The following is a 15,441-nucleotide window of genomic DNA, read 5'->3' as shown; positions in this document are numbered from 1 at the left end:
ACTAAGTCTGCTTTCCAAAAAGTGCTCTTATTACCAAAGCATTCTGAATGCAAAATGCTTCCTTTATTCTCTGCTCAGTAGAGCTTCCTGTACAGTACAATGAAGTAGAATTGCTGGCAAAAGAAAGCTGGTGTTTCATGTCCAGTCCTGTGCCTAGTTTCCTTGCTGTCACACGCGCATAACTTGCCACATCTCACTGCATTTCATTAACTGTGTTCCTGGAACTAGAAACAGTTAAGCTTCAGGAACACACTCCTTGGTGTTTCTTTGATGTAATCTATTTATTTACGGCATCTGTTCAAGCACTCTTTGAAAACTCAGTTTCAGAACACAATTCTGCTCCCATATAAAATTCTTGAATGACATAGCAAATAACATAGGACCGTTCCGGTAGGCCACAGACAAAAGAATAAAAACAGCTGTCCATTTCATATTATCTTCCTGTTGCTCTACATTCTCTTTGAAAACTGGCTATGCATGGTTAACATGAATAAAACCTTTTCCAATGTAGATTGTTTACACTGACTGTAAGAGCAAAAGTATATGATAAATATTTTGAAGTACATACATCCTTGTCATGCTCTTGCCTTTTCAGGTAAGCACTTGTTATATTGTTATATAGAGCTTAGAAAAGGAGTAAGAAACAATAAATTAAGGAAAGATAGCAATAGCACTTATATAGCACTGTGTGCTTTATAACACTCTCTAAGCAGTTTACAGAGTCAGCATATTGCCCCCGACAATCTGGTTCCTCATTTTACCGACCTCGGAAGGATGGAAGGCATTGAGCCAGTGAGATTCAAACTGCCAAACTGCTGGCAGTCGGCAATCAGAATTATCCTGCAATACTGCATTCTAACCACTGCGCAACTACGCCAATATGAAAGTAAGGCAATGAAGCAGACCAACACTATTCACTATTCACTTCTCCATACCTTTCCCTGTTTTGAAATCATAGATCACTTTTCTTCCACTACATCCATACATTGCTCTTTGTTCTTTAAACTTTTCATTCTACTTTTTTGAGAATCTCATCAAATCCATCCCTTCTGTTTTCCTCAAATATTATCTAATGATTCAATCTTCCTTTGTTCTCTTCAGGTATTTGGTCACACACTTTTATTTTCTAGCCACATTCATTTAACAGTCATTCATTCTTGATCCTATCTCTTCATGTTTTAAAAGATATGTACTTCTTAAGTACCCCTTTCCCACTTCATCTTATTTTCATGTTTCTCCTGAATTCTCAGCTCCCATATAACAAAGTGGCTACTAGGAACTTGACAATTTTCACTTCTTTAGACAGAAATATTCAATCATTCCTTGCAATTTGCCATTTTGGTTCCCAGCCAATTACCTATGGTAGTCCTACGGATTAAAAGAAAATATCCTGTTGTGCACTTCATCTGTGGACATGGAGGTAGCTCTGCAGTCCCAGTCTAGAATAAAGTCTACTGTACAAAATCTAGCAAGGGGGGGGGGGTCAGTGGAAGTTCATGATGTATGGTAACTGTATGTATTAGAACCAAGGTAGTTCAGAGCCGAGGTGGCACAATGGTTAGAATGCAATACTGCAGGCTACTTCTGCTGACTGCTGGCTGCTTGCAATTTGGCAGTTCAAATCTCACCAGGCTCAAGGTTGATTCGGCCTTCTATCCTTCCGAGGTCGGTAAAATGAGGACCCAAATTGTTGGGGGCAATATGCTGACTCTGTAAACCACTTAGAGAGGGCTGTAAAGTACTGTGAAGTGGTATATAAGTCTAATTGCTATTGCTATTATTCTATGATGCACTCATGATTTTCTATAGTTTTTTGGCAATGCCAGTGGACACTTCATAGCACAGGGCTTGCTAGCAGGTTCAGTCAGCTGCTACATCTTCTAGTTCCCTTGGGTAGATGTCACAGTGGTGTGAGATTTCTTTCACAGCATCTTTGTAGTCCTTGCATGGTTGACCTCAAGGTCTCTTCCCAGATTACAGGAAAGTCTATAGGTGCCTGTAGAGCAATTGGTGAAGAATATGGTGGTCATCCATTCTTTTTGACATGTCCCATCCATGTCATCTGATCTCTGATAATTAGGAACTCAATGCTGGTGACTCTGCACAATCCAAGTTCTAATTATTATTTTTTCTCTGAAGATGTAAGACGTTATATTTCTTCCTGTTAAATTTCATTCTGTTAATCATAAATTATTTTCAAGACTGCATATATTTTTAAATCTTTTTCCCTAAAAAATATTAGCCACTCTTCCTGGCTTTCTGACATCTGCAAATTTGATAATCATACCTGCACACCTTTATCCTGGTTGCTAATAAAAATGATGAACAATATAAGGTCCTATACAAAGCCTTGAGGCATTCCACCTAATGTGCTACTCTCCAATCTGATGTGGAGCTATTTACGAGCATGCTTTAAATGCAGCCAATTATTAATCCATGTAATAGTTGTAACATCTAGCATATTTTACCGTGTTGTTAATGAAGAGATCACAAGAGACTTTGTAAAATGCTTTGCTGAAGTCAAAGTACACTATGTCCATGGCATTTCCCTAAACCCATAAACTAATACTTCTGTCCAAAAAAGATCAGGTTAGTCTGGCATGAGTTGTTTATGACAAACTCACACTGGTGCTTGCATACCTATCTAAATACTCATAGACATCTGTTTAATAATGGACTTTGGCCAATGTAAATGTCCATTTGATGGACAGTAACTTCCTGGGTCGTCATCTTCTTCTTCTTCTTCTTCTTCTTCTTCTTCTTCTTCTTCTTCTTCTTCTTCTTCTTCTTCTTCTTCTTCTTCTTCTTCTTCTTCTTCTCCTCCTCCTCCTCCTCCACCTCCTCCTCCTCCTCCTCCTCCTCCTCCTCCTCCTCCTCCTCCTCTTCCCTTTTGTCCCCTCTTTTGGGATATGCCATTTTTCCAGGAGTTCTCAAATACTACCTTTAGTGGTTCTGCAATCACCTCTGCTATAGTATCTAGGATACAATTCATGTAAATTAACTTGAGTTCATTAAATGAACTAGGTGTTCTTTTGGCCTCTCCTTCCCTGTTCAGAAGTGTAGCTCCTCTTTCCATTCTTAGTGGCACAACCATGGCCACTAAGAATTCATTTCCTCAGCTACCTTCTTCAGCTGCTATGTATTTTAATTTTTATTGATGTATTTTTTTAAAAAAAATTTGATTTATATGCCGCCCTTCTCCGGAGACTCAGGGCGGCTTACAATGTGCTCAGCAATAGCCTTCATCCTTTTGTATATTTATACAAAGTCAGCTTATTGCCCCCACAAACTGGGTCCTCAATTTACCTACCTTAGAAAGGATGGAAGGCTGAGTCAACCTTGAGCCTTGACGAGATTCGAACCTGCAGTAATTGCAGGCAGTTGGTCTTAATAACCAGCTTAATAACAGGGTGCCTTAGACCACTGTACTACCAAGGCTCTTGGTAGTCATATTGATGATGTGTATTGTATTTTTTGTATTGATGACGTGACATGACAATACACATCTTGTCACAATACATAACTATTGTCACCTCCTATCATTTTGCCTACTTGCAGCAGATCTATATCCTCTTTGTGTTTTCTTTTGTTTTTAACATGCATTTTTTGTTGCGTGTGTTGGGGGTGTTTCTTGGAAGCCTCAATTCATTCTGAAGTGTAGCTTTTATGATAATGGTCCTTACAGTTTCCTATGGCTCCCTTGTATCTTTTGCTTATATTCTCTCCTTCTATATTTTATACATGTCTTTTTTTCCTCCAGCATTTTAGTAAGCTGTAAAATTCAGAAAGCCGATTGAATCTGAGGCCTTCAATGTGCAATTCAGATATATTTTCTCTGAAGTATACAGTTTCCAGATCCTTGGAAATAGGATCTGGAAAGAAAGCATCCAAGTAAAATAAATTAGACCTCTTTAAAAATTTCTCAGAATGTCTGAAGGGTTTTTTTCCCCCACAACTCCAGAAATTATGTACTGTACCTTGACCCTGATAAGTATATTTGTGATGGTTATGCTAATATGAGATAATTTTTTATAACTGAAACTATGCATTTCTTTTGTAAAATTAAGGACCATTTTAGTATTATAATGATATATATTGTTAGTCTGTATAACCATTCAAGCCTCAAGGCACATACTTTAGATTATAAATGCAGAAGGTTATTGGAAATTTCTATTAGCAATCATGAAAGTGCTATTTTTGATTTCATATTTGTTGCAAACAATGTACCTACTAAGATATATTACCTACTAAGAACTGGAAATATGTTTCCTTGATGAAATACAGAGAGCTGAAAACAAAAACGCTGCACATTTGAAGATAATTTGTGAATAAATTGCAGTCGTTGTTTTAATTTCTATTCAGCACCCTTTTTTTCTTTTCTTTTTATAACCTTGTAATCTCTTTTATCAGAGTGGACTTGGGGTGACTGAACGGAGCTGAGAATTTAATGTCCTTCCTGACATCTACATGGAGTTCGCAGCAGATATTTTCTCTTTGTACCCTGATAGAGAAACATCTGTCACTGCCTAGTATTAAACTCTCAACCTTCCGATTGGGAGGCAAGCGTCTTTATGTCTAAGCCACCACACCGCTCTATACAGCACCTGTATAAATTATTTAAATAAATGAAGATATTTTCTTTTACCATCTATATGATGTACTACAATTTTCTGTACAAGGATATCAAATATTACCATTGGTGATATTGATATGTTAATATGGGAAGAAGCATTTGCAGACTCCTAGGTTTAACTCATTAATTAGAATTAGGATGAACAGCATCATGCAAGTGGTGATTTATTAAGCATAGAATAAGTTGGAGGGTGAATAAGAATATCTCATTTATTAACCTCAAAGTGCAATAAAATATAATATACATAATTCAAATCTGCACAGTGCTCTTAATAATAGTAGAAAATAGATTGTAAAGACAAGCTACCTGATAGAAGGAGTATGTATCAAAGAGTTTTGTCTTAATGAAATAAAATTTGGGATTCAAAGCATAGTAACTACTTATCAGGAAATGGAAAAATATTTACATATATCATGCTCAGTAGTGAAATCCATTTTTTTTTTTTTTTTTTTTTGCTACCGGTTCTATGGGCATGACTTGGTGGGTGTGGCAGGGGAAGGATACTGCAAAATCTCCATTGCCACCCCACTCCAGGGGAAGGATGCTGCAAAATCCCCATTCCTTCCCCACTCCTGGGGGAAGGATATTGTAAAATCTCCATTCCCACCCCACTCTGGGGCCAGCCAGAGGTGGTATTTGTCAGTTCTCTGAACTACTCAAAATTTCTGCTACCGGTTTTCCAGAATCTGTCAGAACTTGCTGGATTTCACCCCTGCTTTTTGATGTGCCTCATTTTACAGGACAAAGTTTGCAGATGTCGTTTACATATGAATTTCTCCTTCCCATACACAAGACTGCTTTTTAAAATTACAGCAATCCATTTTACTAGAAATAGGGGATATAGCCATCAAGCCCTTGTCATGGTCAGATCATTCACTCCTTCGATTTAGGACCTGGGTACTTACGAGATTGCCTTCTGCCACCGATGGCCTCCCACTGGCCAATACACTCCCACAGAGAGGGACTCCTCAGGGTGCCGTCGGTCAAACAATGTCGACTGGCGACCCCCAGGGGGAGAGCCTTCTCTGTGGGGGCACCTGCTCTCTGGAATGAATTGCCCCCGGAGATATGTATGATCCCTGACCTACGTACCTTTTGCCGTGCCCTTAGGACTTCACTGTTTCAACAGGCTGAGCTGGCTTAAATAACGAATTTTAATGGGTGTTTTCATTTTTTTAATATAAGGGCCAAATTATTTAACATGTTTTAAACTGTTTTTAAATTTTATGGCTATATGTGTTTTATTGTGGCTGTGCACTGCCCTGAGTCCCTCGGGAAAAGGGCGGTATAAAAATTTAAATAATAAATAAATAAATAATAAATAAATACTACATCCTTCACAAAATGAATATAGGCTTGCATCAGTATCTTTAACCAAATATTTGAGCCAAATGGACTGACAAATGTAGAGCAATCAAGATACTGAACTACTTTGAATTCTCTGTAATCTTCCCAGGATTACAGCCTGGTTCTTCTATGGATTATCTCTATCCAGATGGTTTCCAGTGGGTATCTAATCCTTTAGGAGATATCAAAAGTGACAGAACATGGTTTTGGCTACATCAGATTCATTTCTTGCCTAGACTTTTTTTCACTTAAATGTACAACAAAATATTTGATCCTTCAGTTCTGATGTAATTGTGTGACATTTGTGAGTATCGGAGGATTAGGATTAATTACAGATGTTTCCTGTTGTGGCAGGTGGATAGCAGCAATATTCATATATTCATCGGGTATTGGATAATATCTCAGAGAAGCACTTCTCTCTTTGCTGAATATAGAGGTGTGAAGGGAACCACAAATCATGGAAAGTAGGGTATGAACTGGATGGGGACTAGCAAAATTTGCCTCCTACATACTATATATTTAAAAGCTTCATAAAAGTTAAGTAACATTTTTTGGCAATCTTTTTTCCAATGGAAAAAGAGGTGCAATTGAGATATTGTTTAGAAGTCATGGAGGAATTCAATAACAGAACTTTTGAGATTTGGTTTTATACTCCATTGTGTATGAATGAGTTAAGCTTTTTTACGAACATCACTTATAGCTTTTCAGCTTCTGCATTGCCAAAATTCATGACTTCCAAAAATAAATGGTCACATCCTTCCTTTCTTCTAGACCAATTTAGTCAAATAAAGACCAAGGTCTATGGGCACCACCTGTAAGATTCAAGAAAGCCATTGTGGTTTTAGTACATTCATTCTCCCATGAATTTCATATTCACAGGTGGAACTAATGCAGACACCAACTGAATGCTTCATCATGCATGATGCGAAGAGACACGATGCAGTTCAGTTGAATGAAAGCTGAGCAGAACTAGTTGTATAACCTGACAGGATGGGAGATTGCCATGGACAGATGATTCTGCAATGTGTAAGGAATATATACTTTTTAAAAGTTTCCTTTTGTGATTCTGTCATGGCATTCCATTTTTGTGTTTATTTGTGAGTGTTTTGTAACAACAGGGAATTCCTGCTCCTTATGGATTGATGAGAAACTGGCATTGGATTTACATTCCTTTCAGTATCACATCACACTGTTGCTGTGGTTACACTTGTGATGCCACAAACAAAGGATTAAGAGAATAACATAGTATTCCCCTCCCTGTTGAACAAAGGTTCTGCCTCCTAATAGTATATCAAGATGGACAAGTGGCCTGATTCTTGTAAAAATAACTTTTGGTGATTGGCAATTCTATTATCTTTTAATTCTGATTAATTCTGCCTTATCTAAAATGGTCAATGTGATTTTGTGAAGTGCTGTTTTCAGATTCCTATTATTTTAGGGGCATTTGTAGATTTATAATGTTAAAATAAAGGGGCAGTACTAGATAGTAAAAATAAATTAGAATTCAGATATATGAGGAATCTACACTGTCATACATATTCTAATGAAAACTCCAAGGGGAAACACACATGCCTATGCTGTAGTGACAGCAATAGACAGAAGAATCCGTTTTATATGATCTGAAAAAATCACATACTTTAATTCTACTGGAAACACAATTACATAAGTAAACTGGACTTGTTTCAAAGTTTATAGTCATTTTCTTAATGTATGCAGAATGTTAATGTACATTGGTTAAGAGTGCATGACCTCCATCATATGAAAGTTTTAACATCCTATATTGCAGATTACCTGGCAGTATGTAATGTATAAATCATCCAGGGGTCAAACATGGCAAGTTTATCTCATCTGTTAATATTAATAACTGCATTGGCCACATATGTATCAAAGCTCAGCAAAGAACATGCTTGACCTAATTTGGATATGCCACTGGTACAAAAGACTATAGCAATAATTCACTGCTTTGGTATAAAACAGGAGTACCTTGTTAATACTTTTGTAGACAGGCCTTTGTATGACATGTCAGGATTCACACTCACATTCGGGGTCAATCTGGATAACACTAAAGTTTGATTTTTCAATATGTTAAGAATTACACTAATTGAATATGACTCATAGCATAGCAGGAAAAGACACAGGGGGTTTCCTCCCCTATCCCCATTCACTGTGCTATAAGAAATACAAAGCTGATTTTATGGGAGTTCTGTTTTGATGTTTCTGTCAGCAATTTATCAGCCTTCCTGTTTTCTTCAAGGATAACCCTACATAAACTAAATTCCAGTAATCGGAATAAGATCTTATTAAATGTTACTACTGTGGAAAAGCTATTGCTGTATAACTGTAACTGGACAACCAGCTGACAAAAGTGATAAAAAGCACTCCAAGACATAAGGCTTCCAATGTCAAGATGAACATAGTTCCAAGGTACATACTGACCCCTTCAAGTTGATCCAAGTAGACAACCAAAACTGAGTATCTTCGGGTATTTGAGCCTTCTGATGACAAAGATATTCCACTGCTGATTGGTCCTGAATGATATTACACTGGCCCAGACAGACCCAATGCACAATCTAGGGGTCCCCTAGGACTCATGGCTCCAACTAGAAGAGCAGGTGTCACCTGTGGGCAGGAGGATCTTTGCACACCTTATAGTTATGTGCCAGTTGCATCCTTCCCTGAATTGGGAGGCTTTGCTCACAGTCATTCATGCCCTCATAACTTCTCTGTATTATTGCAAGACACTGTGCATGGGACTACCCTGAAGCATATTCAGAAGTTTCAACAGAATGTGGCTGCACAAGTAGTAAATGGTATTGGTTATTAAAGTTATATAACATTATTGCTTCATGAGCTGCATTGGCTGCCAGTGTACTTCTGGGTGTAATTCAAAGTACTGGTTTTCACCTTTAAAGGTCTTCATGGCGTGGGGATGGGTTAGCCAAGGGACCATCTTCTACCAGTTGTTTCTACCCATTCAATACAAAGTTGAGCATCTTATGGGTCCTGTCAGCCAAGGAATGTCAGGAATGAGGACCACATGATGTGACATCTCTGCCATAGCTCTTGTCCTCTGGAACATTCTCCCTTTAGAGATTAGAATGACCCTGACCATGTTGGCCTTCCAAATTGGTTATGTGCCCAGGCCTAGAACCACAAGTGTGTTATGGGCCCTATTTCTTAGTTCTATTAATATCCATGGTGAAATTCAATAAATACATATTTATTTTGTGTTGTTTTGCTTTTATGATGTATCTCACTCAGTCTCATTTTTTTTATATGGGATACTATAGAAATAAAATATCTCTCTTTTTTTCTCTCCATCTCTTCCTTCCTTGTTTAGATTTTTATTCTGCCTTTTGTAAAATAGCTTACACATTCTTCTTCTATTTCTTCCCACAACAACAATCCTATGAGGATGGGATGATAAAGGATGCTGGTCCAAAATCACCTGAATACCACCTTTGATGTCGTCCTTTTGCCAGACATCTGGAAACTTTAGGTTTACATAAGACACTTACCAATGAAAGCAAGGATTTCTCAGTTTGAATTAGAAGCGAGCTACACAGGCAGAGTTTTCTAATAAAGGTGAATATTTGTAGCTCAGAGTTGAGATGAGGGGTCCTTGGTACTCTCTGAGCTTGTTTTCTTGAAGACATTTCATTACCCTAATTGAGTAACATCATCAGTGTTAGAAAGATAGAGTTATCTAACTATATCAATTAATACTTGGCTGATTTGTGGGCTTGGGTCTCCTACAAACACAGCCAATGTGGAGACCTTTGCCTCAATCCTGGATTGTGGTTGCCAAAGGGAGTGAATACTATCAGGGTAGAGAAAAAAAATCAATTCATATGCTCAGACCATTCTGCAAGCTTAGAATGCATCTGAGAGGAATCATACACAAAGAGCATGTCCCTATAGACATATATATGGCAAGAATCTACCTTATTATATATTGGATGGAGTCATTAGGGGAAGAGGGAATGAGAATGGCCAAAATTCTAATATTCTCTACAAGGTGCCTACAAGTGCTGTCTGCACAAAATGTGTGGTATGCTCTTGAACTAGTTATGGAGAAGTATAAGTTCTTAAATAAAGGCCCTTAATTTACAGAACTGTATTTTATTTCCCAAAACAGCTTCAGTACTTCAGTCAAGTTCACTTCTTATCTCAAATTGAGTTTTATTATTGAAAAAGCTTACTGGCTGAATTCAGCCCCCACCTCCTTTTTACCTAGAAAAGGTTTTTCTTCATTTTCATATCTTCTTAAATGCTCCAGGTAAGATTTTCTCTTTTCTTTATAGAACAGTATTTAATTTTAAAACCCTTCCTAAGTGCTGCAGTCAAGCACTTCCCTTAATCCAAACAATATTTTATTATCTAAACTGTTTAAGTAGTCACATTAGCAGCACTACTTATCCCTCAAAAGTATTTTATTTTCAAATCTTATTCTATTATGCCAGAATAAAAATCCAAGGAAAAAATATAATTCAACTACATGTAGTTCCTTGTGTCAAGTAGCAGGATAGGGATGGAGAAAGGATTATGGAGAAGGAATCATTATAATTTTGGAAAACATGTGCTTGGACTTTTGAATAGCTTATGATGGGATTTGCAATGAAAAGGGTAGTATGTTGTTGTGAAGATCCTCTCGGTCAACTCTGACTAAGGAGTTCCTACGATTAAAAAAAGTAACTGGCCCAAAGTCACCCAGCTAGCTTTATGCATGAGGGAGGACTAGAACCATATTTCCCTACTCCTAATCTAGTGCCTTTAACCACTACACAAACTGATTGCCTAAAAAGTGACAAATATGGAAAGGAGAGTTTAAAAACTTCCTTAGTTCCAATCAATGATTGTTGATCCAATCCACAAGCTTCAGTAATAAAGCAAATAAACTACTTTTTTGAGATTTATTTTTGTACCGTGGCATAGGTACAAAGAGCTTTATTTTTTCCTGAGAGTGAAGTAGCTAAGAAATATATGTATAATATATATGTACACATTCCAGTTGCTTTCTCCAGTGCATTACTAAAGAGTGTAGATGCTATCCAGAAACAATTATCAAAGTTCTGATGATGTAAAAAAAAAAAAAGCAATTCTAACAAGAATGACACTTTTCTCTTTTGAAGATTCCCAAGGTGCAACCAAGACTCATCTTTTGCATATGTCTACAGAGAATTCTTGAAATTCTGAAAATAGTGCCAATATAGTTGGCCATTGGAATAGGTCTACATGATTTAGGATTCAGGAAATTATGTGGCTTTTGACTCGGATGCTGTTTCTTTAGTGACTTTAATTTTGAAATTCCATAAAAGAATGAAGTGGTTTAAAAAGAATGCTGTTAGTTGCACACGCCATGTTATATAGCTAGCAGTCAACTAACGGACAAATACTTTGTTCATTTATTCATATATTTACATGGTTTTTCTTTGGATTATCTGTGTTGTGTCATTTGAAATTTTAATAGAAAGTGAAAAGATATTACATAAAATTGAACAGAATCAGTCACAAAAGTTCTCAAACTGAGGATTAAGCATGTTTGATATAATTGGAAGATATTAGATATTAATATTAGATATTAATATTAGAAGTGCTATTTCTCCAAAAAAAAAAAAAATCACGAGCCTATTCCATAGAAATGCCATGGGTAGCAGGAATACTGTAGATAGGTTATTTGAAATTTAAAAGAGTAAATTAAAAGATATGATAGGTTACTCAAAGTGTAACTTATGTTTTCAGTTTCTGCATATAGATGATTTGATAGTGTTAATATAGAAGTAGTTGTCCCTTACCAACTACCTCATTTAGTAACCATTCAAAGAGTTTGTCTATGGAGATTCTCAGTCATCCAGGTCATGGTTGTCCCAAATGTGCTTTTTCAGGAGGCAACTGAACTTCCTTGTTTTTCTTTGAAGACGTTTCGCTTCTCATCCAAGAAGCTTCTTCAACTCTGACTGGATGGTGGGAAATGGAAGGATTTATACTCTTTGCAGACAACTGGTCATTTGCATTCTTTCAGAGACTCAATGAGGCCCCTTGTAGGTTTATCTGTGTCATAAGGGTCACCTGAGTAGTGCAAATGTGTGTGGAGCCTTCTTGGCCGCAAGATGTTTTCTACCCTATGTCCCTTCACTGTTGGGAACAGGTGCAGGCTGTTGGGGATGAGTCTATGTTGCCTGCATCTCAAACTGAAGCACAAATGGTTCCTATAGGCTGCACTTTTTCTGGAAATCCATTCATACTCCCGCACCATTCAAAGGATATTCATCCCAAAGTGCTTAGCTAAATCTCTATGGAGATTCTCAGTCATCCAGGTCATGGTTGTCCCAAAGGTGCTTTTTCAGGAGGCACCTGGACTTACTTACTTACTTACTTACTTACTTACTTACTTACTTACTTACTTACTTACTTACTTTTTCTTTCTTTCTTTCTTTCTTTCTTTCTTTCTTTCTTTCTTTCTTTCTTTCTTTCTTTCTTTTTTCTGAAGCATTTCACTTCTCATCCAAGAAACTTCTTCAGATCTGATTGGATTCTGACTGGACAGTTCCAGTCACAGCTGAAGAAGCTTCTTGAATGAGAAGTGAAACATCTTCAAAGAAAGACAAGGAAGTCCAGTTGCCTCCTGAAAAAGCACCTTTGGGACATTCAAAGAGTTTTTTAAAAAAGTTTTTCAACTAATTGCTGTTCATCTGTTCCATTTACATATTTCCCGGCCAGCTCACAACAAGTATATTTAAAAGAGGATAATGAAGTAAAATCACAAATCACTGTCATGTGATATTTCACTTAACAACCACATTGATTCACCTTTTAACTGAACGGGAAGTGACATTATCAATTCATTCCAGTAATGTGATTTCCCACTTAGCAATTACATACTTGGCAACAGACTTGCTGGCCTTAATTGTGGTTGCTAAGCGAGGACTACCAGTATTGCTTTAGCATGACTGATCCATAGAATCTATATCCTACTATAATTAAGTCATACATTGATCATTTAGAGCAATTTATTAAACCACTGAGCATATCTGAAAACAAAGATGATATATTATGCTTCTTGATATCACAAAGGAGGAGTTTCAAAAATCAGGCAGCACTTGTTTATATGTTTCACTATGTTGTAGCTAATCAAGTAACTAGATTTTGTTGGATCATCTGAAACAGTTGTGCAGTGTATTAGATTCCATTCCAAATAAATGTTTCAGAGTGCCTTGGGACATGAACACAATATTTTCCTGCAAATCTTTCAAGCAGCTGTGTATTTTGTTGCCACTCATGACACCTTCCTGGAAAGAGATTTGAATGTTTTAAAGAGTTGCAGTTAGATGCTCTGCTCACCCTTCTATATTCTCTGAAATAATATTTCTGATTTTCTTCTGAAGGGATGCATAGATCTATTGCCTCTATTAATGTTCATTCATTACTTCATCTTATTTCTTGATTTGCCAAAACATGCTTCAATCCTTTACTAATATCCAATTTTGTTATATCTTTCATTTTAGAGGGAACCAAAGAATGCTAATAGTTGTATATAGATTAACAGAGAGAGGAAATAAACTAAGAAATCAATCTTACAAGTGTACTTAGAAGTAAGTTTCATTTCAACTCTTAGCTGACTATAGAAGTGCAGTATCAGAAGAATGATACATAAGCTATAAACTGGAAAAAAATCTGTGGACATATGTTTAATAGAGAAGAATATAGGTAGCTTAGGATGAACTGTGGAGTCCTTACTGTTCCTTGAGCTTGGTATTTTTCTCCCAGACATTTCATTACCGGACTAGGTAACATCTTCAGTGTTAGAAGGGAGTGGCGTTTGCTCGCTGTTTATATGCTGTGGCTTATCTTGTTAGTGTTGGTATGGGTATTGTTTTCTCCTGGTAGTGCCTTGATTAGGCTGTAGTTTACTACTTAAACCTACACTGAAGATGTTTCCTCTTGGAGTAACAAAACATCTGCAAGAGAATAACCAAAGTCAGGAAGCATTAAGGACTCCATATTGTTTAATATCAGTCTCAACCATTCTTCCTTTCCTACACAGAGAACTTTAATGAACCAATGTTTTTATTAAAGATTTGCGCACAACTTAAGCAACAACTTACTATGATAGAATTTCTCAGGTTTGGAATTGAGGGCTAATGGTTCTTCTTTGAGCAAGAAATAAGGAAAGGAAGACTTCCTAACTGTCCCATCTTATTTCCCCAATCAAAATTCTTATTTGCCTTATTTATGAAAATGTGTGTATTTGATGCATTATTTTTCCCCAGTGAAGCTGAATGTTTTTTTTTCTTTTTCAGTGAAGCAAGAAACAAAAAACCCCGCACTGAGCATTGAAGAATCTTGATAGGAAAGTTCAATAGAGTTTGAAACATTCCTCCCTTTTGTGACGCTCTCTCTCAACTCATAGCCCAGTGTAGCTGCATTTAATTAAGATAATCAAACAGTGAAATTCCAACCACCCACCTCTTATGTAATATGGAGTTTGGCCTACAAAAAGCAGTGTATAACACATACTGCAAGCCAATTCTCACCACATCTTGCAATTCCCATCCATTTCTAAAGCTAAGCATTTACATTTCCCCCACTTCTCAGCACTACTTCCTACCAGCTGTCCTTTCCTTTTTTCTAGTTCAACAGAGTAGTGTTTACGTGGGAAGAGATTGCCGTCTGTGACCAATTGTTTCTCTAGGAAATGAATCAGAGGGGAAGAATAAACATTTGTGGTATGGTGACCATTTCTGAGAATGTTCTGCCACATCACAAAGATCCCAAACATACAACAAGAGCAGTTCACAAACTGTGGTTTCCTCCAATGATGCGTCCATAATATTAAGAGGTGACTGTGTCATCTGCTAAATGTGTTTCCTTCATACAAAGGATGTTCAGAATAAATTTTATTACAAATGCAGATGAAGCTTAATTTATAGATGTCCTTGGTCCTGTTATGTGACCATACCTCTAGTCTAAAATCATTCTTGAATGTCTGTACTATTAAAGACACCTACATATGTGGATTGTCCTTTCATATGAGTGATACTGAGTAACTAACTATACAAGCCTTTTTAAATTTGGAAACTCTGAATCTCTTACTATCAGAATCTGTAGATGATGGTGATCAGAATTAATTGCAATTTCAGCATGTTAATTCAAAAGTCTGAATACATTCTATTCACATATAAGAGCCTGTCTTACCCAAGAAATAACTGAAGTAATAGACGAGACCACTGACCCATCAGTAAGGTGCTTCCCCCCCACTTTTGGTCACTACTCTGTATCGTGCATGAGTTGCATATCTCTGGCCCTTGTATAAACTATAGCATACTGTTGGATGCATTGTACTGTTGCATGCATGTACTCGTGGATGCAATACTGTCAATGCACTGTTCTTCTATAATGCGACTGTGGGGACCACTATTGTGTTGACAGTGGCAAAACAAATAACATAATTAACCCATGAA

At 37.0% G+C, this 15,441-nt stretch overlaps 1 long non-coding RNA gene across 1 annotated transcript; it reads left to right on the top strand.

Annotated features, from left to right (window-relative positions):
* The first annotated feature begins 7,206 nt into the window (after positions 1-7,206).
* On the top strand, positions 7,207-14,995 carry LOC117666128 (uncharacterized). Its single transcript, XR_015733530.1, has 3 exons — positions 7,207-9,565; positions 10,119-10,259; positions 14,281-14,995. It is a non-coding gene; the product is annotated as an uncharacterized LOC117666128 (long non-coding RNA).
* Positions 14,996-15,441: the final 446 nt, after the last annotated feature.

Source organism: Pantherophis guttatus, chromosome 1 (genome assembly GCF_059756535.1).
Source record: "Pantherophis guttatus breed Tessera chromosome 1, ASM5975653v1, whole genome shotgun sequence".
Classification (NCBI taxonomy): Eukaryota; Metazoa; Chordata; class Lepidosauria; order Squamata; family Colubridae; genus Pantherophis; species Pantherophis guttatus.
This window is presented reverse-complemented; position numbering and strand designations above follow the sequence as displayed.